Here is a 27,169-nt window from a genome sequence, read left to right as displayed (position 1 = left end):
ATCCAGGGGTAGTAAACCCTCACAGTTCTTTCGTTTTAATGGTCTTTTCTTTCTGGCTCTGATGTACAAACCCACCATGGGTGGTAAAGCGCTGGCTTCACAACAGGGACACAATGACAGCCTAAACTTCCCAGATCCTTGAACGACTGACTGCCTACTGTACATATTGTAAATAATTTATCTTAGACTATATTTTATCGGCAGCCTCCACTTCCTGCCACATGAACATTGCAACATGTATATATGTATCTGTAATACTAATGTATGTACCTATCTGTAACCGTAACGTAACCTTTGTTTACTGCACTCAAATGTAACTGTAACCAGATCTAACTTACGCGCCCGTATGCCCCTGGGCCTGGCTGCGCTTTATAAATAAAATAAATACAAATACAAAGTCTGGTTGGAGACCCAGCAATTGCTCAAAGGCCAACTATACCTTAGCTGCTGGGGATTGTGGGCACCTGAAACTTAGCTACCGGGGTTGTGTGGGGTCCAACAGTCAGTGCAGTACCTAGCAGACCCGGGACACCTGGGCAGAGGGAGGGCAGAGTTAAAGGGGGGAAAACAGACAATGCAGTGACACCTGGGCTTGGGACACCTTGACAGAGGGGGTAGGCTTAAAGAGGAGCACAGCAGGCCATGCAGTCGCACCTAGAATTGGGACACCTGGACAGTGGGAGAAGGCCTGAAGAGGGCACACCAGTCAACACAATATCACTTCGATCTGGGACACCTGGATAGAGAGAAAAGGCCGAAGTAGGGGCACAACAGTCAATGCAATAACTCTTTGATTTGGATAGGGGCACAACAGTGAATGCAGCAACCAATAACAGAATGCAGTAACACTTAGATTTGGGACACCTAGATAGGGGGCCACAACAGTAAACGCAGCAACCTTGGACCCGGGGCACCTGGATAGATGGAGAAAACCCTAATGAGGGGGCACAGCAGTCGATCGGATGATACTTTTGAATTCTGATCGAGTCTGTTTGTCTAAATAGAAGATATGGCTGGCTACCACAGTCTGTCTAAATGCAGGAAATGCATGGCTAACACAATCTGTGTAAATGTGAGATCAGGGTAACTTACACAATCGGGCTACATGGGAGGTATGTCTAACTTACACAATCGGGATAAATGCTTATTAGGAAAAGGATAATGTAAGATTGGGTAGGACAGTCTAATGGGGAACAGTGATTGCCGGTCCCTCTGTCCAGACCTTGCCTACCTTATCTGTCTCTGCCGGTTGACGGCTGTCGGCTCCCCAGACTAACACGGGCCAACACGGTCTGGAGCTGCTTCTTCGCCTCGGTGTCCTTAGCCGGTGGAGCTGACCGGGCGGGGGCTGCCCATAGACGTTATCTTAAGTTGGTCCTGCGGCTCAATCAGAGCGCTCAGCGGGATCGGGTGGGGAAAAGGAGCCAGGAAGTGTGCAAGGGGAGGCAGGGAAAGACAGGCAACGGCACACAACAAATAATATGGAGAATGATGAAAAACATGATGCAAGACCTCTCTCTGGACTGGACTTGACGCAGGTAAGCTGTTTCGGACTGTGGGCACCACAGCACAGCGATGCAAAAGGCCTCACTTGTCGCGGTCAGACTTTCCTTCCCATCTCGGTTTCCCTTGATGCTTGGACTCTGGAATTCCGCTGAGGGTAAGTCTTGTAGGACACGCTGAGGATGCTTCTAGGTCAGGCCTCAACTCGGAATGGCGACGTCGGCCAGGCCCAAAGTCTGAGCTGGTTAGCCACAGGACGGTCCCAGGACACTTCAGAAAGCTCTTCTTGGCAGGGCTCCGAGCAGATGTCAGGAATGGATGCTCCCTTCACTCCACGGGTCGCTGATCCCTCGCAGGACTGCTGAAGATCTTTAGCAGGACAGGGTTCCACCAGGACCGCAGCAGAATATGGTCGCCAGGCCTCCTTCAGTCAGTTCTCCGGTCTCTTCACGGGTCTCACAGTTGGACATGAGTCTTGGCTCCTTCAGGTTACTCCAGGATCTCTCAAGATTGGGTGCAGGGGTCCTCTTCTTATCCTAAAATCCAGGTAAGAGCCGGGACTCCCAATAGCAGGACTAGTTACACACACCCCTGCAGTAGTCCAATCAGGACCACTGGTGGGAACACTCATTCATAACCACCGCGAGACACTGGTACCAGTATGTGGATTGGGACCAGACAGTCCCAGCCAACTTCCTGGCAGCAAATGCACATAGCCCTCCAGCAGCCTGCCAAACGCCTCTGCTTTCCCGGGCACTGGAAGTCCATAAAGGATTTCCCTGGCCTCACAGGTCAGGAAGAAGGCTAAAAGACAAGATGACAAAAGGACAAGCAAGAAATCTTGTGGCATGGCCATGTTTGATTACTAGCCACAGTTAGTAGCTAAACGCGGTAAACGTGGTAAGGCTAAAATGAAATGCGACAAAAAATGGTAAAAAGTCACAGCTGCCACCAACTGTCAATTTAGTACACCTAGAGTAGCCAAAAATCCTCTGAGTGTTAGTCTGGGGCAAAACAAAATGTGTATTGCATTTAAGATGCATTGTACAATGATAAAAAGTTACTAAAAGTAGTAACAAAGTTACTAGACTAAGGGAAACCATGTGTCCCAATACTGACAGTCGGAAGGGCAGGTTTCCCCATAACAGATGAGCAAGGTTTGGGGGTTCATAGAAATGGAGGGAAAGGTGCAGTAAAGGGGAATTTTTCCTAGCTTTGTATGATCATTATGTAAGAGGAAATAAAGTAATACTAAGCAGAGTGGATGGCGGAGCAAAACTGGCCAAATTAGATAGAATATAGTAGTTTGTGGACATCTCACTTTCAGGGTAGCTAGTATAAAACAGGGTGATGAGGTAGAATGCCAAGGAGTTTGGGATCAGCTCATGGGTTGAGCACCAGTTGCACAGATGTATGCAAGTCACAGAACTAGGTTTTCCATCGAAAGCATTTGGCTGTTTAATCGTGTGTATTTGTAAGTGTACACTTGTCAAAATGATGCATCTTCCCCTACAAAATGAAATCTAGTTCACACTGAGAATTGGATACACCAATCTAAAATGTACTGAAAGACATGGATACAATGCAGTGTTTTACAGTAGATCTACTGTAATTGTGCTTTGTCAGGGCTATAAATTAAGATTAAATGAGAAGGCCCTAAAACCATCTCTTGGGTGTCATGCATCGCCCAGCAGGATGGAGCCACGAGCGAGTGCCCAGGGCACAAAATCTAACTTCCACATGAAATACGCACTTTAATTGTTTGTGCCTTATGTATGGTCCATTATGCTTAAATGTGTACGAGATGTGTCCTAATTTTTCTTTATTAACATTCTCATAAGTAACATATTTGTAAGGCACCAGTTGGCCTGGGGAGCCAAAAGTAGCTCCTGGTAGCTGTTGGTTTCAAGCTAACCAGGCTCTCTTTGGCAATAAGTATGAGCTAAATAGCTCTCAGCAATTTCGAACCCTGTTTATGTAAACACTTAAATGAAAGTGTATGACTGCCTTTAAAAAAAATAATGAAACGTTAACACATACTGTTCTTTGACAAACGGAATATAGTTACCTTCCACTGTTTCCTTCTCATTCCTTCCTGATCCCCTTATCTATCCCTTGCACTCATCCAAACTATTTCGTTTTTTTCTTTGCTCCTCCCTACCGCTACTGAATTTTCTATCATACTCCTCCTTTGCATCTGCGACAGGCGAAGGTGCTCTACGACATAGGCGCTGTACAACTGCAAGATAACGTAACGTAATAAAGTATCGTCCTGGTTACTTCTGGTTTGCAATTGCTTGAAAAGGAAAGCACTCCAGCAGAGGCCTTTGGTACTCTGAGTGGAGGAGATGGTTACGGTTGCACTCACTCTGCGTTAGCCCCTTTGAACTTGCAATAAACGGACAACTGAGGGTGGGGAGAGTCCTGAGGGCAAGGCAGGGGATGCTGGGTGAGCTGTATTTTCATTGAATAGGGTAATTTAAATCGCCTGCTGTGCTACACGCATCAATTTATTTAGCAAAGCCAAAGAAGGATGTAGCAAATTGCTATTCAGCGCTGCTTATTTAATGCTTTGGCATGAATTACTTTAAAAAAAAGATTATTGGGATCTGTTGAATTGTTTATTTTCCTTGCACCGCCTTTTTACTATCCCTGTTGGGTGAATTTGATTTGTTTACTATACCATGTTGAGTTGGCCGGATTGGACTTGTTGCTATCTAAGCGTTCATTGCTCCTGCTATGGTTTTCTTTCCTTTTGCATCTGGGACGCAACTTGCATTTTCTTAATTGGCTTTTATTTCATCTCAGTAGCAGATTTGTCCTTCTTTATCGGTTTCTTTTGCTAGTTTCCTTTGTGTTGCTTTTTACTTTCCTCAAGTACAGAAAGATTCAGAATGCTCAAATTTTGCAAGTTTCTTATCCACGCATTCTCTGTTGGTGTAGAATATCGGTACAGGAGTCATTTTGCAGTTGTTAAAAAAACATAATCCAATAGAAACATAAGGTTGTCCTCTGAACCCCTCCATCTGTCTTTCTGTGAGGGTGCAGTACTTGACAAAAAAGTCCAAACTTGACAAGGCCATGATAATCACCCTGCTCACAAGCCCATCCAGGAGTGCTCTCCTTTTGGAGGCATAGCCCACGCTACCTATAACGTACGCACTTATGAATCTTCCTCATATATTTAGTTTTAGATTGGCTTTTAACATAGAAAGACCATTTGAAGGTTTTCTGGCAAAATGTAACACCACAGAAAATAAGTGTTCTTGAGGTACATTGATAATTTATGCATCTGCGTGAGGAGGATGACGAGACCCCTGCTGTCTGTGTGGTAGTTTGGCAACACTGGATGCCTGACATCCCATCTCACCACTGTGCGTTAACAAATCATCCATATTTGTGCATTATCATGTCTAGAACTGTTATTACTCTGAGATGCCTCCCGTGTTGACTGTGAACAGCCCACAAATAGTACCCATTGACTCCACAAACTAAGTCCAATGACTGGGTGGGGCGGGACATACCTGGTTCAAGAGTCTGCAACCTCCAGCTGTTTTGAACAGCAACTCCATAATCTCTCACCATTGACTGTGCTTTCTAGTGCTGTTGGTAGTTAGTCCAAAACATAGTAAGGCCCAATGATTGCCAGAGATTTCCAGCTCCAGCCTCTAGCTCCTGGCAAAACAGATGAACCATAACTTGCAATGTATTCACCAGCAGTGTGTTGTACTCTGCAAGAGAAATATGTACAACCCCCCCCCCCCCCAGGCATCCACATGATTTTGGTATTGACAGAACAACCTTCCGGCAATCACTTTTTTGCAGGCTGTTGGGAGCATAAGTTTACTTTACCAACAGCAAACTTATAGGGTCATGCTGACTGAGAACCAAACACCATGCTACAAATTGGACTAATGTGGGTGGGGTGGTGAAGTTCATAACAGCTTGTGCTCAGTCTGCTGGGACGTGCTTTTACAAGCTCAAGAGTTTAAAGGTACCATCTTGCAGATTGATGGGCCTTTAAGATTGGAACAAACCACTCTGCATCCTGTAGGGTAATGAAGTAAAAGGCATCTGAGTGGTCGCGAAGTATGGCCCAAGTATTGATGTCACCTGTGCACAAACGGTGTAGATCCTCCCCAAAGGTGATATGTGGTTAAATCCTCTTACTGCCTTGTTATGAAATTGGAATGAACAGAGACAATCTACAGTTGTTAATGCCATACTTTTGAACTTAAAATGCATTTCCACTGAATTGCAGTTTACTGCTAGGCTTGTGAGGATGTGCTTTCCCAGAACCTATGCCACTTGCCAACCGTTAATGTCAGATACATTATATTTATTGTGAAGTGTTAGCCCATTTAATGGGCTCAATAAACCTACATGTCCTGTAAAAAAAAAAAAAAGAGAAAGATGTACTAAGTAGTCGTAAAAACACTGCAGTGATGCTGAGCGGCCTTCTTTTGCTATCATTCTGTAAGTATAGGCATGCTTTTTTCCATCGACGCTGCTCTTTGAACATATGCTGGTGAAATGTTTACATCCCCACCAATACTATGACCCTTAAAACTAAATCCTGGCTCTTACAAAGGACTGAGGACTGGGCAAATCTTATTGCATAATCCACTCTTATTGCATGATCACAATTTAAAACCATGCGCCTCTGCCATGTTCTATTCTGTCTCCGACAACGTTATTTTTACTGCCATGATTTTCATTCGGCTTCTTCACTGCCTTTCGTATGGAGACATTGAAGATGGAGTCTCCATGTATCAAAACAGAGTGTAGTCAGTAAAACATTTCACGTTACTAGAAATACACATTTGCTATTATTTGCTTCCAGAAGAGCAGGTATTGGCTTGCATGCATCCAGTGTGTGACTATTATGGCACAAATAAATGACCTTGAGTAACTTACAGCATGTAAAGTGCCATGCGGATCAAAATGCTTAACACTACCAAACAATTGAGAGAACTGATAAACACATTAAATCAAGCACTTGCTGAAAAGCTTTTGGAGTTATGTGCGATCTTGACCGTTTCTACTTTTTTCTTTCAGTTTTCTGCAAACAATGAAGTAAAGTAGCCGCAAGGGTGTGCTCTTAAGCGTCGATACAAACCAGGAGCCTCAACAATTTAAGGTATAGCAATGAAAACAATTACACCCAGTGTGCTAACACAAAATACAAATCTCCTGATACTTTTTGCAGTTTGTTCGGATTCCTACAAAAGCTGAAATCCTAACTATTGCAACATCGAGGAGGTAAAATAAAATTTTAAAAATCAACCATTTATACTGTTGTTAAATGAAATGTCACTGTTTGTCCCTCGTGCGAGGGAAGCTCCTGAAACCTATTTGTAAACATGCAGGACTAAAGCAGTCCTAATAGGCACTTGCTGGTGTTTTAAAATGCAATCTTTTTCTTTTAATAATTGCTTTGTCGTTTCCCATGTACGCAGCATAATTTCCTAATCTTTTCATGTATGACTTAACCCCATTGTCTCCTTGTTGAAACCTGCCAGAAGGACTGCCCTGCTGATAGAGTACACATCAAAGCCAAAACACATCAAAACAGTTTTTGTAGCGTCACAGCATATACGATATTCATTCACCAATACTGTTCTCTTTGAAGTAGTTTGCGGTGAATGCAGTCTTCCATACTAGACGCAGTACTAAACGTTTATTTAATGCTGTCACCCAAGAAAACTTAAAACATGTGGGGACTTAGTCTATGTGTGTGATAGGGCCCTTAACTTGGGTAGGCCCTGTCCCTCGCATACCTTAGCTTTCCTTATTGTATAAGTGACACTTGTGGTGGAGAGCATTATGCCATATCCTATTTGTAAATTGACTTTTTAGCTTGAGCTCAAACAGAGCTTGTTAAGGTTACGGAAGAGTCGCAAGGAGAGTTCAGCCTACATTTTTAGCAGTCTGAGTCAGAAAAGTCTAAAGTCTAGCTTTGGTGCAAGCCCCGTGAAAATTGTACTTTCAAGTGTTTCTTTCTCAGAAATATCCAGTGGGGCTAAACCATGTATAGCCTTAAAAGTTAGGCAAAGGATCTTAAATTCCATCTTCCACTTGACAGGAAGTCAGTGGAGAGATCTTCTAGGGGGAAAGATTGCAGCTGTTTTAAGAGCCTTAAAAATGTCTCACTGCTGCGTTCTGTGTCCTCTGAAGGCGGGACAGTGTATTGGAGATACCTGCAAGCAACGCATTGCCATAGCCCAATTAGAATTGATCAGGGCTCCGACCACAGTAGCATGATCTTTCTGGGGAACAAAGGGGAGGGCAAGGCGAAAGAGGTGAAGGGAGTAAAACACTGCCTGCACCTTGGCTCCAGGTTTTTAACCTTTGAGGCAAATGTCAGCCGGGAGCCTTGGAGACCGGGGGGTGGAGGGGAGGTGAAGGACATTAGATTGATCTGCTGCAAGATTGTTTGGCCCAAAAATCAGGCTACAATTGCACAGCAGGCTCTCCAGTCGCTGGAAATTTCTACAGTCATTTCTTCATCTGCCTCGTCGGTTTCAGCTCCTGTGGTTGACTTGTCAACAGCTTGCAGCTTCCAAGTATTTATTAGGAACTACAGCACAACTGCTGCAATCTCCCCCTGCATTTTACAGAAGGGGCCGGGCTGGCTGTCCAATCGGGACAGCTAGCCCCCCACTGGGAGTTGGCTCCTTTCAGGCAAGGTGAAAGACAAAGGGCTGCAGAGTTTTGGACTCTTCCCTCGCTTCCTGCCTTCTCAGACACTCTGGAGCCTGGGTGGGGAATCCAATGAATTCCCGCCGAAGAACAAAACTTACATTGAGGTCGTTTCTGCCAAGAATGGAAGGAGAAAGACCTCAGAAACAGCAAGCACACAAGAAATGGCAAAAAGGAGCCTGCCATTTTAGCAAAATGGTGGCCCTTCAGTACATTACTGAGGCTGAATTAACAGCCTGCGAGTAATGGTGGCTAAAAGTCATGCAATTAGTTAAACTGCTACCAGCCATTCAAGGAAACTTGAAATTGTAACAAAATGTTCCAAGTAAGTAAGAAAGGGGATAAAGTGTATCACCCACCCCCCCAGCACTTCACATAAGGTGGGGTGTGCTGGCTAACTTATGCAAGATGTAAAGGGGATGGAAATCCCTCTTTACTACTTGGGAAAAGTAGTTCACCCAAGTACATGAATGAGAAATTAACAGTGGAGCTCAAAGGGGCAACCCATCCTAAGACCAAAAGTTGTAAGAAACTAGAAACGACGCACACGCCAAGGGAAGAGGGCAGGAGCCCTCTCCCCCTCCCAGAAGCGGCATCCACATCCTGGATCCGTACCGCAGCACAGCCACAGCACACAGGGGCCTGCCTGACCCTGTCCCACTACCCTGCCCGACCCTGGGATGCCGGGCGCAACGCGGCATGAAAACGAGGCTCAGCCTCGATAACCAGCACTAAATCGAATTCTGCATCCGCCGGCAGGCGGACGCCGGCGGCCACACAAAGGCCTGTTCTGCGCCTGTTACGCGCATGGGAGCGCGGAGTGGCCATCAACTCGGCTCAACTTGCACCCTATCCTTTACCAGAACCCTCTCGCATAAGGAGAACGCACTGTAAGTACCTGCAAGTACCGGGACATTACTGCATGCACGGACTCTTAGCCACCCCCACTCAGATGGGTCTATGGTCTCTACTACTAGTCACATACCCTTTGGTTGCATAGTGACCACACTACTGTGTTGTGCCTTATGGTCGTATTTAGACCACACTACTGCGTTGTGCCTCATGGTCGTATTTAGACCACACTACTGCGTTGTGCCTCATGGTCGTATTTAGACCACACTACTGCGTTGTGCCTTATGGCCGTATTTAGACCACACTACTGTGTCGTGCCTTTTGGTCGCATAGTGACCACACTACTGTGTTGTGCCCTATGGTCGCATAGTGACCACACTACTGTGTTGTGCCCTATGGTCGCATAGTGACCATACTACTGTGCTGTGCCCTATGGTCGTACTTAGACCACACTACTGTGTTGTGCCCTATGGCCGCATAGTGATCACACTACTGTGTTGTGCCCTATGGTCGTACTTAGACCACACTATTGAAACAAGGCTAGTGCCTGTTTCATGCCTGTTACGTGCCAGTGTCTGCCGTCTGCCAGACCCCCGGCATCATAGCCTCATCAACTACCCTTATCTAGGGGCTACATAGACCATCCCATCCACGTGCGGCCACCCCAATTCAGGTATTATTTAGCGCTCCATAACACTCCCGACCCCACCATTTAGCATGTATCTACTCACCCCCATCTTGCTTGCCTACTTCATGATCAGCCTCAATAACACATTTCCGACCAAGATGGCTCCACACCTACCTAACATGCCAGCCCTACCCAGACACAACAACCAAGTACCTTACCTAGATTTAAACGACTCTTAGACACTGCTACCTTCCAGTCACCCTCGCACCACCACAGAAAGGAACTTAGGACTTAGAGCCAGACTAGCCAAAATCCATGAACCACTTGCCCGCTCAGTGCCCACTACACACAACTCTAGATCGCTGCCACCGCGACCAAACACCTCCACACAATCCAGTAACCCATTACAAACCCTTCAGAACTCCCGCAACCAGAGTACCCCTAAACTTACACAAGACAAGCGCCATACTACTACTACTTCAAAAAACATAGCCACTATCTCTAAAAACAAAGCTAGCCCCAATATCAAGGGAGCCTTGATCAATGCCAGGTCGCTAGTAGCTCATGCTACAGAAATTGCAGACTTAATACTCACCGAAGACCTTGACTTCCTCGCCATCACTGAGACCTGGCTACACCCAGCAGCAGGCCCTATGCTTATGTTGGCAGTCCCAGATAACTATTCCATCCTGAGACAAGACCGCCCTAATTCTAGAGGAGGCGGTGTCGCCTTTATCCATAAGTGCAGTCTCACCATGAGACTAACCACCTCGACCGACGCCCTCTCTTGCGAATCACTAGCAGTCAAAATACCACTCACTAACTCCCAAACTCTTAACATCTACTTGATCTACCGTCCGCCAGGCCCCATTGGCACCTTCGATGAAGACCTTAACTCCATCCTATCCAGCAACCTCAAAAGCTCCACTCAAGCTCTCACCTTAGGAGACTTTAACTTGGGCTACAATGACCTAGAAGACCATTCCGCTAGTACCATAGCTAATGCTCTTACTGAATTAGGCTTTGTGCAAAGATGTATGACACCCACGCATACGAAAGGTAGAACACTTGACTGGGTGGCCGACCACAACTGCCTAGTGAACATTACAAATATCTCACCCCAAGCCTGGACTGACCACCATCTGGTATCATTTATGCTCTTCACCGACAGACCCTCACCCCCGCCCACCATTAAGGCCCCACCCACTCTCACTAGAAACAAGAAGAACATGACAGTAGAAAGACTTATCCCTGACCTACTCCCCACTCTCAACTCACTTCCTGATAACCTGGACCCTGAGTCCTTAGTTGAAGAATATAACAAGATTATGGCCACCTCACTGGACCGCATCGCCCCCCTTAAACTGAGATCCAGTAAACCGAAAACGCACCTTAACAAATGGTACACACCATTCCTCAAAAAACTAAGACAGCAAAAAAGAAACTGCGAGGCCATCTGGAAAAAATCCCCTTCAGTCTCTAACAAACTAAAACTCTCCAAACTAGCTGCACTCTACAAAAAAGAAATCTACCTGGCCAAACGAGCCTCCTTTGACTCTCGTATATCCCAAGCTAAATCTAACATGAAAGAACTTTTCTCCATCCTTAAAGAAATTGAAACCCCCATAGCACCCCTTGACACGTGCACCAAAGATAAAAACTGGTGCTCAGAAATTCAAAGTGCCCTAGCAAACAAGATTGCGACTCTTCAAAGTAAAATCACCAGCAAAAGAGCATCCCTGAATGACACCCTCAACTCAAAAATCCCAGACAAGCCCATGCCCACCGACCTAGCCCGCTTCCAATTCGCCAAAGTCAACATACTGGAAGTCGAAAAAATTATCCTGTCCCTGAAACCGTCTAATTGCCAGGGAGATCTATGCTCTGCACAGCTCATTAAAGATGCTGCCCGCGACCTCTCCCCTTTCATTACAAAATTGATCAATGCCTCCTTTGCCACTGGCTCCATCCCTACCAACCTAAAACAATCCTGGGTACTACCTCTATTGAAAAAACCCACACTTGACCCAGCCATACCCACAAACTACCGTCCCATAACTACTGTTCCCTTTCTACTAAAAAATCTGGACAAGGTTGCCTATGTACAAATACAGAAGCACCTGGAAGAACACAACCTCTTAGGCTCTAGACAATCTGGATTCCGTCCCCAACACGGGACTGAAACCGCCCTTATTGACTTGAAAGCGCAGATCGATTCGCTCAGAGACAACGGGCAAGCCGCCCTACTCCTCCTCCTCGACCTTTCTGCAGCCTTCGATCTGGTCGATCATTCTGTCCTTTGCTCACACCTCCACACTTCGGCTCACTTCTCCAGTGAGGCCATCACCTGGATCACATCCTTCCTCAACGGCAGGACTATGAGGGTCTTCTCTCCCACGGCGGCAGCAGACCCTATACCCATCACATGTGGTGTACCTCAGGGCTCCTGTGTCTCCCCCACATTATACAACATATTTACCAAGCCCCTTTTCGATGATTTGGATCATCTCGGTATCACCTACACTAACTATGCAGATGATACTCAGATCCTCCTTCCGCTTTCAGGAGATTATGGAAAGGATTTGGCCTTGCTAAATAGGGTGTACATCATCATCCAGGCATGGATGGCTACTCATGGACTATGCCTGAATGATGATAAAACAGAACTCATCATCTTAGGCACCACAATCAGTATAAAGAAACTTGGCCCGGCCTATAACTCCTTCATGATTGACGGGAACAACATCAAAGTCGGACAAGAGGTCAAAACATTGGGATTCTATCTAGACTCCAATTTTTCCCTCAAAAGACAAGTGAGCTCCCTTGCATCCTCCACGGCTTACACGTGCAAATTAATCTGTGCAGCCAAACCTTTCCTGTCTGACACTACTCGCCAGAGCCCTCATACTGTCTCGCCTCGACTATTGTAATGCCCTCTACCTAGGATCCACCAAGACCACCACCAATAAACTGCAAACCCTTCAGAACAACGCTCTCAGAGCAGCTCTGGGCATTTCCAGAAGAGAACACATTACAGGTTTCAGCCAACAGAACAATTGGCTCTCCACCAGAGATAAAATTCTCTTAAAAACGGCATCTCTCACCCACAAGTCTCAACAACGCAGCCCCAACCTACCTGATCAACAGGTTCCACAAACAATCCTCCTCAAGACCCGTCAGAACCGCATACAAAGATTGCCTATCTGTCCCCCACTACAAACGGGCCACCATAGGAGGCAACAGCTTCCTGGTAAAAGCTGCCAAGCTCTGGAACTCCCTGCCTCCAAACCTTAGAGTAGACTTGCCCTATCAGAACTTCCGCTCCAAGTTAATCTCCTGGCTGAAACTGGAGACCCACTAAGACTAGGTAGTGTCCAGCGCTACACGCACACATCGTAACCACGTGTGCCTCTTGCTTACCTGTATATTACATTACCGCCTGCTGGCCTTACTGATGATTTGTATATACTGTATATAACATTTGTGCACCTATTTTTTTGTATTATGTATATTCCTCGTGTACTGTAACCAAGCTTCGAAAATTCTTGTAAAGTCTGCGCCCTGATACCCCCGGGTACACTCGCGCATTATAAATAATAAAACAAACAAACAAAAACAAACTTCAACTATACACTATGCAGAGACATAGGAAGGTCACCCATGATAAGAGTAAAACTAGGTGAGAGGGGAAAAAGATTCCCCTTCAACTAGGGATAAGGTAAAATAGTTACCAAGTCCAAGCAAAAGGTGAATATGAAATAAATATGAAAATCTTACCTAACAGAATCCAGAAGTGGGTGCCCCTGTGCTGGCTGGATCCCGTAAGCCAAGGGTCTCCAACCTTTGATAGCGAGAGCTACTTGGGGGAGTTATTGGGCAGTAGGCAGGAGCTACTGGCATGTGGGTGCTGATGTTTGAGTATGAAAATTTGTTCCAAGATTTTTTGGGCCAATTGATTTGCTCTTTATATAAAAAAGAAATAACATATGCATTTACCCTTATATTAACATGTACACATTATTTATTTCATTATTTTCTATTGGTAGCTTTCTCATGAAAATTGTCAAGGATATCCGAATGTTAGAAACCAATTTGGACATTCCGTGTCAGTGCTTGGCACTGCATGCTATCCACCAGTGCTATGCAACCTGGTGGTGTAGCTTGAAACAGCAACAGCTCTCATATTCTGTCAGAGCATTTAATTGATTTCAAGAGGTACAGTCTGGGGGGGGGAGGGATTTGCTGCGATAGGTAATCCCATTGACTGATAGTGCTGCTACTCTATCATAGTGTTTGCACCTAACTGCACACCTGAACTGGACAATATAAATTTAGGACAGTTTTTTAAATTTTACAACACTCAGCCAAGAGACACAGCACCCTTCACAATTGCACCATTTGTAGAAAGAAGTAGATTTGTTTTTCATCAAATAATTTGCAACTGTCTCTTTTGCAGCATTTGCATTGTAGTGTTTATTTACTTTTGAGATCGCAGACCGCTTCATTGGGAAAATGCTTTTCATGATCTGTGTGCATTATTGCAAAATAACTGAACGTTACTTTTTTCCCCCCACTGTAATTTGGGTACCACAGATTAAAGATGCACACTTTCTTTTTACGCTATAAGACTGGAGGAAAAATAATTTGGTTCTGTGAGGAGCCAGGAATGAAACGCTGACACACGAGGTTCACGGTTTTGGTCAAAGACTTTTATGAAAAATAAAAGGGGGTGGGGAATGCTTCTGTCCCTGCACTGGAGGTGTTTCCCTATCTAAAACCTAAACTAAGGGAATGTCCATGTCAGAATGTCCAAAGCAAAACAGTCACATGTCCAAAGTTCTATTCTGACTAGGGGTGTACTGAACTTTGGCTTTGAGTAAGTATTCGGCCGAAATTCGGCTGAAAAGCAAGTATTCGCCTTTGGCCGAATGCGTACTTGAAGCCTTACTGGAAGCCGAAGTGAACACACCATACATTCCTTCCCTGATAAGGCCTGCTCCGAGTGTGTTTGCCTTAGCCGTATGCAGAGCTTCAATATAGCAGTTGCTGCACGAACCATATGAGCCACTAGATGGCAGTCCAATTGCTCACAAAAGAACTTGCATTGATTGAAAAACGAGCTGCTAGAACTATCGGCATGAAGGGTGTTTATATCACGTCCCTCCTGTTGCCACCAATCCAGTCACTTTAAAAGATGGATTTTCTGCACAAGTCACTTGGAAAAGCCTAGCGGTAACACCCCATTGGTTTCTTCAAAGCACCTCCTGCGCCTGGGCAATCGGATCGGAGGGCTGACTAACATCACTCTCTCTACACATCACTTGCACGCGGTTGGCGTCTGCTGCTAGTAGCAGCCCTATAATTGAGGCAGCAGTCGGCACTCTTCACACTCGTACACTGCTTTTGTGCATGCTGGTCTCTGCCCCTGTACAAGTCTTCCCTGTCTGCAAATAACCTTTCTGCAGCAGTATCAGTGCTGCCACCAATCTGGCACTTGCCTCTGCAGACACTCCCTTCTCTCTTGTCTGCAGGCTGCTGCCTCTTGCCACTGCTTTAAACGTTGAAGGTTACAGAGGGCATCTCACACGCAGCCTAAACTGACTTTCCTGGGTGCAGCCAGTTTGCATTGAGGGGAGGGGCACTTTGGATTTCAATGGGCTGGGAGGAGCAGAGTCCCCAGGAGATTGTTGTGCCCGGGGGTGAGCGAGAGGTTGGTGTCGCCTTAACTCCCAGTCTCATTGCACTGCATACGACCTCAGGGCTTCAGGCTCCACAGAGGTGCTGTGCTCACAGTGACTATCAACCCCCTGCAGGTGCACCCACTGACCGATAATGCCAGCCCTGCCTCAATGGCACTGGGCAGGCAATGATTAATGGCATCTCTTTGTGCGGCGGTACAAAGAAGTGGCCCCTTAAGCATGTGTTGCTGGCTGCATTGTTGAATTTCAATAACAGTTACTGAACGTTCTTCAGTGAATGCAGGCTTGCTCTTCTAACACGGCTGCAAAGTAAATATGCACAATATCTGCATCACTGTGGATATTTGCAAGGCCTGAATATGCACAATCTACTTGCCTGTCCCTTCATTGTTCGACCACTTGCAGAGAAGCACATCCTTTTTTAAATGGATTCCATGGTTACAAAAAAGCTCCGCCAAGTAATGCAAGTGCAAACACAGAAGTGTGTAACCCAAATGCAAAAGGAGCTAATTGAATCCCATGCCCCCGCCTGGTCCCAGCACACAAAAATAGAACCATTAAGTCCACTTTAAACGACTATAGAGCTGGGGGCAGACACCGTTCTTGTGTCCCAAGTGACTAGGGGCGTTTTTCTCTCAGCTGTTTAATAACTCAGATGGCACGAGAGTTAGATGGACAAGTTGGGTACAATTCATGTTTGTGAAATAACACATTGTAATCATTGCCATTGTCCTAACAGAATCATGAATAAATGTGAAAAGATATTTCTTTGCCATAGAAGATTGTAATATATTTGAAAGGGAAGGAATGGCAAGTTACCCTTGTAAAGCTTTAATGCCTACACAAAAGCCAAAACGACTATTCGGCTCCGGACGAATATTAATTTCAACTATTCAGTATTCGGCCGGATAGTAAATGTACTATTAGGTACACCCCTAATTCTGACCCTCACACTCTAACATAATAAACTCTAAGGTGATAAGGGATAATGTCTTTGGCCTTAAAGTGGTTCATAAGTGTTCAAAAGAAGAATGCCTAACTCCAACAAAAGTTCCAGAAGGACAGATGTCCTTATTCCAGACGGTGGTTCCCTGCCCCTGGATTCCTATTCCCTCTGTTGTATGTTCACAGATATCAGTTCCTTGAAGTTCTCTTAATTAACAAATCAATGGTTTCACAAAAACATGGTTCTTTATCCTTATCCTGTTAGGATACCTGGTGTACTGTCCTTCCAGGTTTTCACTTGTTGTTTCTTTGATTTCACACAGCCTTTGGCTGGTCCTGATATATCTTTCTCAGCACTCCTTTTGCAGATATACTTCTTGTATACTGTTCAATTTGTCTTTGCCTGGTGTATTTCCCTAATAGGACATTCCCATGTAAACACTCTTGTACTTGCCTGGTATACTCTCCTGCCAGGGCTTTCTTTAGCAGACTTGTAATTGCCTGGTATACTCTCCTGCCAGGTGTTGGGACAGTTTTTCTAAAGTCCAACTAAGGGCTTCATAAGACCATATCTGAGGCAGTACAACACTCCACTCTTAGTAGAAGGCTGTACCTCCTGAAGACATTTCGTAGCATAGACCGAGCCGCGAGGCTTAATTTAGGAGGGAGAGAGGGCTGTAGGTCAGTACAAAGAAATTGTAGCATACATATGGTTCAAAGAAACACTGATACACAGAGTATTGTAACCCATCATAGGACTTTTCTGCTGGCTGACTGTCCTGTTTTGACCCACACAGTCCAGATCCAATTGGCTCCTCTGCCTTCAATTTGCCTTTTGTACAAGCACTGAGGGCAGAAAACCACAGTAGGCCAGTTTAAACCTCTTTAGAGGGTGCAGGGCTGGGCTGAAGGCGTGCCAATGTTTGTTGCGTTTCCATTTTCAGCCTGCCACATGGTCCCCACAGACATAGGGATGGCCAGCAACAAAATGGATCAAGGTAGGGCTTAAAACATTGATTTGTGCCTCAATGTCTACCATAGTTTTACATTGGGCAACTAATGTGGTAAAAACAGCTGCACCCCTGGTGAAGACCAAATTAAATTAAATCTGCCCACTCCACACCACAAGTGAAGGATATCACCTGGGACTAAAATGGGTTGCTTAAGAAGCACCCCTTCCCCCGTGTCCGAGGTGCAGTGTGGTCTACTATAAGATAGCATAGGTAGACTGCTTGAGTGGGCATCCCTCTGACCACAAGAACGAGTGGAAAGATTCAGAAAAGCCCACAGCAAAAGGGTTTACGGGCCCCTTAGAATGGGATCTCAGAACCACCAGAAATGCAACTCTGCCCTTGCAGCAGTGCACCATAGAGCACAAATCTATTCACTGCCACCAGCCTGTTTTGTGTACATCACACAAATAACTAAAATGATCCTTACAGACACATAAACTTAAGATGAATTGTACAGCAGATCTATGTCAGATCCCATTACCATGGGAAACAGTCTAGGTAAATTACTCTCGATGAAAGTATGGAACTTTGAGGAGAATGGGATTTGCCAATATAAGCAGATTTTACAAGTGGCATTATTGCCATTTTGTAATGCCATTATTTATTTTTGTCAACAAATATGACCTCCAAACATCAGCTTTGTTGATTCAGAAATTCCCTTTGATCCGACTGATCAACAACATGGTGACTCATACCCTGTTTAAGACAATGTAAGATATCCCACGAGAATGAAAGCGGCATTAGTCTCAAGACCGTTCCCGTTAATACTCACATTGTACCAATTTACTGAGGGGCAGAGGTTGTTTGTATGACTGAGAGCAGAACAGTTAAACCCAGCTGTCATTGTGTTCATTCGAAGAACGCTTAGCATCTTCACCCCGAGGACCTCGAATGGTGGAACCTATGGTGAGAGCAATTGTCTCAATGGCCCTGACTTAACTGGGGTGATTGTTTGGTTGTCCCCCTGGTCCAGTCATTTCAGTGGTTGGAATGTCCTACTTTGCAGCTGCTGTTCACTTGCTTTTGGTTTTGGAACCTGTTACTGGTCGCTTAGGACGGCTAGAATTGTCAGCTGCCCCTTCCTTACATGGGAAAACCTAATTAATGACTGTCCTACTAAAATGTGCAAGGTCTCTAGTACCTTCGCCCCATACACTGGTCAATTGCCAGGACTTGTCCCAATGCAGGCTGTAAGACGAATGTACCTGAGGAAGATGATCTCTGTTGAAGCATGTGCTCAAACTGGAAATCGAAGGCAAGACTCTCTGGTTCCATACAATCTAAAGGAACCACACTGGTGCTTTGTTCATCTTATCCGGCAGGCAGAGATGGGTTACTTTCCTCCAGGACCCCTTATTCCATCAAAAGGCAACTGCTGGACCCTACGTGACTCACCTAGTGCCTGAAGAACTGAATCTTCTGCAGGGACTGATTGTAGGTTAACTCTGCGACCTATTACTGCCTAAGACGACACCTACCCTTCTTTGAACTGCAAGGCCACCTCCTGAACAACATTGGTATAGGGATTGCATTCCTAGCTACCAAGGGTCATGCTTTCATCTACACTTCAATCTTACCCAAGGTCCTTGGGTTTTCCTTGGCTGTGGGTTGCTGCCTGCATGCCCTGTACTGATGTGATGGAGCTGTAACTTTAAATGCTCCTTTTGCTTACAGTTTTGAGGATGCAGCTGGTCTTGGTGACATAGTGTAATGTCGACTTAAAAACTAACATTGGATGCACTCTGTTCACAGCTGTGATTTTGTGCTGACTGAAGTTTGACTGCTCCTTTTACCTAGAACCATGGATCTTTCATTTTGTCTTTATCCTGCTTGAAATTATTGGGGGTTTTGCCTTCAAAGTGTTTTTGTAAGGGGCTTTAGAACTATGTGGCTTCCAAACTGAATCCCTGATCAGTTTGTAACTTCTGCAAATATTGCTGCCCTAAAGTCTCAGTACTAGTCGTCTACCATACTGATTTTTCTCTTTTCTGTATATCCTATAGAAATAATATATTTGTAAAACTATTGTGTTGAGATTCTCTTATTGCATGTTGTATGCTAATGTCCCTTTATTTGGCACTTTACTGTGCTTCTCAGAGTTTAGGCTTCCTACTACTGCCACTTGTATCCCTTGGAAAGTCTTGCATTTAAGGAGAAGCTCTGTAATCTAGAAGTGGATTGATCTTCCTGAACAATGCACATAGGTTCTAGGAAAACCCTTCTAACACATTGATCTGGATAACCCTACCAAGCGTTTTATTTCAATTGTTTTGCCTGCCATGTCCTTGCAGAAAGGAAACGACCCTACGTGGGACAGCCATGCCCAGACGCAGCTAAAACGTCTTGAAGACCAAAGCTAGTAATATGTCTGGAGGGGTTGTGTGACAAAGCTAGGCAATTAGACCCTTCTTCCGAGGGGGGAGTGCCACCTGCTTTGAAGCTAGGGAGGTAAGCCCACTCCGCAATGCCCCCCATAGTGGTATGGGCAAGTGGGACCTCGCTGGGAGTGATTCCCCCCTTAGGGGACAAGACTCCCGTCCCTTTGAGGAACTCCCTAGAGTGCCCAACATATCTGAATTTATAGAACTGCCTGCTGGGAAGACTGTAACATCTTTATATTTGGCTGCAGTCAATGCTGAATTGAATCTATTAGAAAAAGGAAGAGAGGATGTCTCCTTAAGATATTTAATTGAGACGAGTGGAGGAAGGAGGAGGAGAGCACCTGGCATTTATTCATTGGATATTTGTAAGGCGCCTATACAACAAATGGTGTTTCGAGGTGCCACAAGACAAAAAAGGGCGGTGGGGGGGGGGGGGTTGAACAAGGGAGAAGATAACTGTCCTACTAGGCCTTGAGACAGTCGGATCGTGCAAGTGCAGTAACAAGAAGTGTGAGGAAGTGAGGTTTGGGGGGCAGGGAGGGTCTGCATGAAATGCTAGGGTGGGAAGGGAAGTGCAGGGTAAAAAGGAGAGTGCAAGTGAGGGGGCGGCAAATCAGATAAACAAAAGGAAGGTGATGCAGTAAGTGTCCTAGGTTAACTTTCACAGGAAAGACATGGAAAGGGTCTTAACATATTTTAGACCTCAAAGCAGACGCATGTGATTTTTTTTAAACATATAAAAAAATTCTCAATTTTATTTCTAAATTTTTTCACACTATTTTCCATAAAACCCTAAAAACTAATGGATAAAACCAGTCTAATACAAAACTACTAAAAGATAGCAGCATGTACACACAAATTATACAATACAAATCCACTGTAATACCATTTCTGATTTTTACAAGCGTGAGTATGCTGATCACCATATCACGCTATACTAAGAGTCTAGATGGCATGAGAGAGAGTGATCAGCTAGACTGTGGTGTTATCCAATCACTTTTACAGTGTAATGGAAATATTGTGTAAACATGTTGTAATACAATTGAGAATTGTTTTGTGTTAAAAAATAACATGTTTGAGGACTCGAGGCATAAATTAGTTTTCAAAAATTGATTAGCACAGTTGGCTAATTAAAATGTTCTTGATTAGCCTATTTGATTGTTTTGTACTAATATTTTTTTATGCCACCGGAAGTTTTGTACCTTAGACATAGGAACAACAATACATCTGAAGTAGCACATTAATGAGGAGTGTCTGTAAAATGTAAATGTTAGCTGCATGAATGCACCCTAATAGATATGATAAAAACTCTCTGAAAACAGTTTTCAGTGCAAGACTCTGTGCAGCTGTGCAGTAGGTCTTGCACAGGGCAGTGTCTCGTATATTGTATGCTTGACCCATCATTTGCTGTGTAAGAAATAGTTCAGAAGTTTTATAAATGCAACACAAAAATGTTAAAGGAAAAGTCATAGCCTAAGACCAAGAACGTAGTATGGTGTTGCAGCAGGCATGGTAAATGCCAACTTCAGGTGGACAAAATGTCCCTTTTCTGTCATTAATATCAACTGTTTTCATTATAGCGTTAAATATCACTTTCAGTGGCGGGCAGGGCCTCTAACGTCTCTCAAGCCCGAGGCAGGTAGGCCCAAGTGCAGCAATCCAGCCCTGCATAGCCATTAAAGTGGTATTTATTGCTATGAGCACTAGGAGACTCCATGTGGTGCAGATACTTTTTTTGTTTGTTTTAAGGGAACCAGGATTTGCGCAGTTTAGGTTTCCCTTAAAAAGACATTACACGGGGCGTGGCCTGGAGCGCCACTGATGAGGCTGCTCCGCTAATGGCCTCCGTAAGGACCCGCGGCCTCATCTGAAATTTAACCGGCCCCGGCGTCGCCGCTGCTGTCCCTCTGGCGAGAGAAGCTGGCGGAACCACTTGTGCACCCACCGCTCCAATTTTGAAAGCGAACGCGGCGGGAACACTGAAAACGCGGCGGAAGAACTTGACGCGGGTGCCTCTCCGTGCTGAACCAAGATGGCGGCCGCGACTCAGGCGCCTCCGCCGGCGCCCAGTGACGAGACACCCATAGGACCTCCTGCTCCCGCCCTCCGCCCCGATCCTGAGCCTCGCCATCGGAGATCTCTGGAGAGACGGCCGCTCCGGTCCCCGGGGCCCTTCCACCTGAGGCCGCAGCGCGGGTTCGGGTGCTCCTCCCACCCGCCCCCCCTCCACCGGAGCGGAGTACGGGGTTGGCGCCACCACCATCTCGACCCCCCCGCGGAGCCACTCCGTCCGGCTGACTCTCCGGCCCTCCAGACCTGATAAACAGACCTCAGAGAGAGGCCCCCGGAGCTTCCCGACGCTCGCCAGTGCGGCGGACCGGCTCGCTGGAGAGACGACCAAGCCCCCGGAGCCCTCCGGCTACTGGACCAGCTTCGAGGCCCTTGTTCCGCCCCCCCCCCCCCCCCCCACCTCCTTCACTGGCAACGATCAACCCGAGTGGGAGAGTCGGCGGCTCCTTCCTGGCCCCCAGGTCTCTGCATCGGCCCGCAGCCCAGCACCCCGGAAGCGATATCGGAGGCCTGATCGGGTGAGTGTCCATCGCCCCCCACAATCCCCCCGGCGCTGAATCCGGAGCCCCCTTCCAGCTTCCTGGGGCGCCCCTGCCCACCAGATACCTCGCCGGCTGGGGAGAGTGGTCATGTTGGGCGCCTGCCCCCCCCCCCCTAGCCGCGCAACAGCTTTCCCCAACCTCCTTCTGAAGACACCCCCACGTCTCCAGCCGCCATAATATCCTGGGGCGCTCCTGCCCACTTCACCCACCAGGCCCATCACCCTGGATAGCTTCAGCCCCCTGGCAGGGTGGACATCTACCTCAAGCTGAATCGACCCCTCCTCTACATCCAAGAGTGGCTAGGCCCAGATATAACCACTACAACTCTGACAACAAATACGGCGGGCGGATTTCTCGCCTTCTACAGCAGATTCATCCGAAACCAATCATCCCCCCCAAAGCGCCCCCCCCAGGGGCTCCCAGCCAGAAGAGGATCCCCAGAGCCCCAGCCCTGGCAAAATGTCGAGACTCACCAAACCAGCCAAAACCGCGGACATTTCCACCATGCTTCTAGTAACAGACAAGATAAGAAAACCGGACACCTCACTTAAACTTACCCCGCAAAAGCCCCCAGAAGAACAGGGTAACCTCGCCACCAGAGATGACTTAATGGCCTTCATGAGGGACATCAAAGCCGAAATTCGGTCCTGCATGACCGAGTTCACTACACGGCTAGAACAAATGGACCAACGACTCACGGAAACGGAACAGAGAATAGGAGAGGTCGAAGACTTGACCCAGAATCACGATGCAGCAATAATAGAAATGCGACGTGAGATCCGAGCGCTTCAGTCCAGTAATGAGATCCCCGCATTCAAGCAAGAGGACTTAGAAAACAGGGCCCGACGGAATAATCTGCGCATCCGTGGGGTCCCAACAACCATCCAAGATAAAGAGCTCCCGGAGTACATAGGCAACTTCTTCCAGGCTCTCCTCTAGCTTCGAATGGAGCGAAGAAAGGTGGCACAGCTATTTTAATCGCCAAAGATTTGAAGCCTCAAATCCTAGACTCTAAACGGGACCCAGATGGCCGCTTCGTGGCGGTGAAATGCCGAATTCTCGGCCAACTATACACGCTGATCTCAGTATATGCGCCAAATCAAGAACAAGAGGCATTCTACTCGACCCTGGAAAACACCCTTCTCCCGTTTGTGGAGGGTCAGACCATCATCGGGGGAGATTTCAACGGAGTCCCCAACCCACTAGTAGATAGATCACACCCCCCTGCCCGCGGAGACTTTGGCTTGGCGATCGCTCTGCTTAAACTGTTCCGAACCTTCGAAGTGGTGGATGCCTGGAGGATCCTCCATCCAGAGGAACGAGACTACTCATGCTACTCCTATGTGCACAGGACTTATTCACGTATAGACCTCTTGCTGACATCCCCGCAGATCCTGTCGTACACGGACGATGTCCTCATAGGCCCCAGAATCCATTCAGATCACGCACCCGTAATACTGACGCTAAGAGCCTATAACCCGGACCCGCCCCCAAGACGCAGATGGTCTCTTTATGACCCGATCCTAAATAACATGGCGACGAGAGACGTAGTAGCTAAAGCCATCAAACAGTACTTCGAAGTCAATAAAAACGAAGATACCTCCCCAGCGACGACATGGGACGCGATGAAGGCCGTAGTGCGAGGGGTGCTGAGCTGATCTCTCGGGGAGCGGCTTACCATAAGCAAAAGCAACAGACCCGCCGCATCCTAGAAGACAAGGTCCTTGAGGCAGAGACGACATGTAAAGCTAGAAACTGGTCCCCGAGAACCTACCGAGTCTTGCAGACGGCACGGAGGAAACTAGAGGCTCATTACGCGGAGGACACAGCCCAGTTGCTAACCAAGACGAAGCAGAGCTACTACGCCAGGGGAAACAAAGCAAATAAATTCCTGGTGGAAAAACTCGCAAGAATCAAGAGAAGGAACACTATACTAAGCCTCCGGGACCCTCAGGGTGCAGCCCAATTCGCAGATCGGGATAAGCTGAGAATTGCAGAAGCTCACGTAACCGAAACTATGTCAGCTACCCAAAAACCCCAGGAAGAGCAGCAGTCCTACCTGAGGGAAGCCGCCCTGCCTAAACTCTCAACTACGAGTAGGGAAGAGTTGGAGGCCCCGATCACCAGCGAGGAGATCGACGAAGCCGTTAAAAGCTTAAGAACTAGAGCCCCGGGCCCAAATGGTTTCACGTCCCGATTCTACAAACTCTTCCGGCCTCAGCTACTAGCCCCAATGACGACCCTCTTTAACTCCTTCGCCACCTCTGGATCAACAACCCCATCAATGAAAGAGTCAATAACAGTATTAGCGCTGAAACCAGGAAAAGACCCCAGCGATATAGCGGCTTACCGACCCATCTCCTTACTAAATCTGGATGCGAATATCTACTCGAAGGTCTTGGCAAACCGATTAGCGAGGCTTCTTCCGGACATCATAGACCCAGACCAGACGGGATTTATCTTAAACAGAGCCACCACAGATAATACGCGCAGAGTCCTCGACCTGATCGAGATAGCCAGACAAGACTCGAAGAAACTCGCCCTGCTAGCCTTAGACGCGACCAAGGCTTTCGACAAAGTGGACTGGTCGTTCCTCCGCCTTACCCTGGAGTCGTTCGGCGTTGGGCCCACCTTCTTGAAGCTCACCCTAGCGAACTACCAATCCCCGACCACCCTGCTCCGAGTGAACGGCCTCCTGACTAACCCGATCTCCCTAACATGCGGCACCAGACAGGGCTGCCCCCTCTCCCCCTTACTGTTCGCTATGGTGATGGAATCGTTGGCCCAGCGGATTCGCCTTAACCCCAGAATCAAAGGCCTCCAAGTAGGCTCTACCCAGCACAAGATAGCGCTCTACGCTGACAACGTGATGCTATCCATCACAGACACCTCGCAATCCTTAAGAGCCGCCCTAGCGGAAATCCACAGATTTGGGAAGGTGTCCGGATTTGCCATTAACTTGATGAAATCGACAGCTCTGGGGATAGGATTAAATCAGAGAGATAAGGCATCCTTCAGTGCCCAGTGCGCGGTTCCGCTAAATGACACATCCATCCCCTACCTCGGAGTGCAGATCCCCGCCAACCCGGGAGACATCTATCGGATAAACTTCCCGCCCCTGATGAAAACTTTGGAAAAAGACCTAGACTCTTGGCACAAGCAGGAAATATCCCTAATAGGTCGCATCACAGCCTGCAAAATGAATCTGTTGCCACGATTCCTATACGCCTGCTCAGCTCTCCCCATCATAGTCCCTCGTCCCCAACTACAGAGACTTCAAAGGAAGATATTCGGATTCATATGGAGGAGGAAGAAGGCCTGCATTCCACGGAAGACAATGCTATGTGCTCCGGACCAGGGAGGCCTAGGGGTCCCTGACCTCCAAAAATACCAAATGGCGACGCAGATAGCGCATACCAGGGCCTGGACTATAACGTCAGGACGCCCCAAATGGATGGACATAGAGCAATCCCGAGTACCCCTCCCATTGTGCTTTCTTCTACACCTGCCAACCGCGCTGCGCCGGACATGGCCAGCCATACTATCCTCAACCAACCAAGCAAACACTGAAGGCATGGGATTGGGCCCGCAAATCCAGAGGTATCCCGAGAGCTCTGGGCCCCTCAGCCCCAGTCTTCCACAATCCGGCGTTCTCTCCGGGAGCTCACCCCTCAAACTTCAAGAACTGGATCACCGGAGGCCTCTCCTCCCTAAGCCAACTATTTGAGGGGACACAGCCGCTGACATTCGCCCAATGCAAAAGTACGTTCAACCTAGCAGAGTCAGACAGGTTCGCATATTGCCAAATCAGACACTGGTGCACTCACCCCCAGACGCGAGAGGCGGATACCAGGACCCTAGATGCCTTGGAATTAACAGTAGCGGACCCTCCCTCCCGAGGGCGGATCTCGACGCTGCATCGACTATTCCAGGAGAACCTCCTGTCCAATAGAGCGACATACATGGCGCAGTGGGAAAAGGACCTAGGGCACCCAATCCAGGATCAAGACTGGACCGATATCTGGGCCCGCACACACTCATCGTCCTTCTGCATCACCAACCGAGAATGTGCATATAAACTGCTCATGAGATGGTATTTCCCGCCGCTACAACTACACCACTTCAACCAGTCGCTAGACCCACAGTGCTGGCGTCGGTGCGGCTCGCCAGGCTCCTACTTACACATGTGGTGGTCATGCCCGGTGGTGAAGGTCTTCTGGTCCCAATGTATAGCTACCATCACAGACATAACCCAAATCTCACTGCCACTGGAACCGGAGCCACTACTGCTGGGGACCCCGATCCCAGACACATACCCGAAAGCGGGCGCATCCGCGGCCCTCATCACGCAATTACTCCTAGCCGCCAAAATCACAATAGCTCGGACATGGAAGACCCCGGAGGGCCCCCTAACGGTGCTATGGTGGTTGAAAATCTGGGACATCTTCATAGCTGAGAAAGTGATGGCAGCAAACAGAGGCCGCCTCCATCGTTTCACGAACATTTGGTCGCCGGTGATAGACTATGACTTACGCTTCCCGGCCCTGACATACAAACCGCGCCTGGTGCAACAGGCCCAGCAGGCGGCAGACAGAGAACAGTCTCAGCTGATAGAGGAGCAGGCCCCGGAGGATAGCCAAACCCAGGATTTGAGGACGTAAGTCGGGAGAAGAAGGAGGAAGGCGAATCGAGACAGGAGGAGACGGGAGCGAATGAGCCCGAGACTAAGATGGGGGGTTGGGTGTTGGGGTATAAATAAGTGTATAATAATGCTGAGATAAAGTGTTAATCTGACATGCTAATGCATTCTCCTGTATGCCTACCGAAAAATAAA

The 27,169-nt window shown here is 47.2% G+C and overlaps 1 protein-coding gene across 4 annotated transcripts in view; it reads left to right on the top strand.

The window, feature by feature from the left end:
• Positions 1-27,169, top strand: part of SYMPK (symplekin scaffold protein) — a 1,074,521-nt gene that overhangs the window by 21,168 nt on the left and 1,026,184 nt on the right. For all 4 annotated transcript variants that reach the window (XM_069644649.1, XM_069644648.1, XM_069644647.1 and 1 more), the window contains exon 2: positions 6,562-6,643. The gene's annotated coding sequence lies outside the window, so the exon portion shown is untranslated. The remainder of the gene's footprint in view (positions 1-6,561; positions 6,644-27,169) is intronic.

The sequence above is a fragment of the Ambystoma mexicanum genome, chromosome 2p, assembly GCF_040938575.1.
Source record: "Ambystoma mexicanum isolate Mex_15411 chromosome 2p, UKY_AmexF1_1, whole genome shotgun sequence".
NCBI lineage: Eukaryota > Metazoa > Chordata > Amphibia > Caudata > Ambystomatidae > Ambystoma > Ambystoma mexicanum.
The sequence above is the reverse complement of the archived record's forward strand: the minus strand, read 5'-3'. Positions and strand labels throughout refer to the sequence as shown.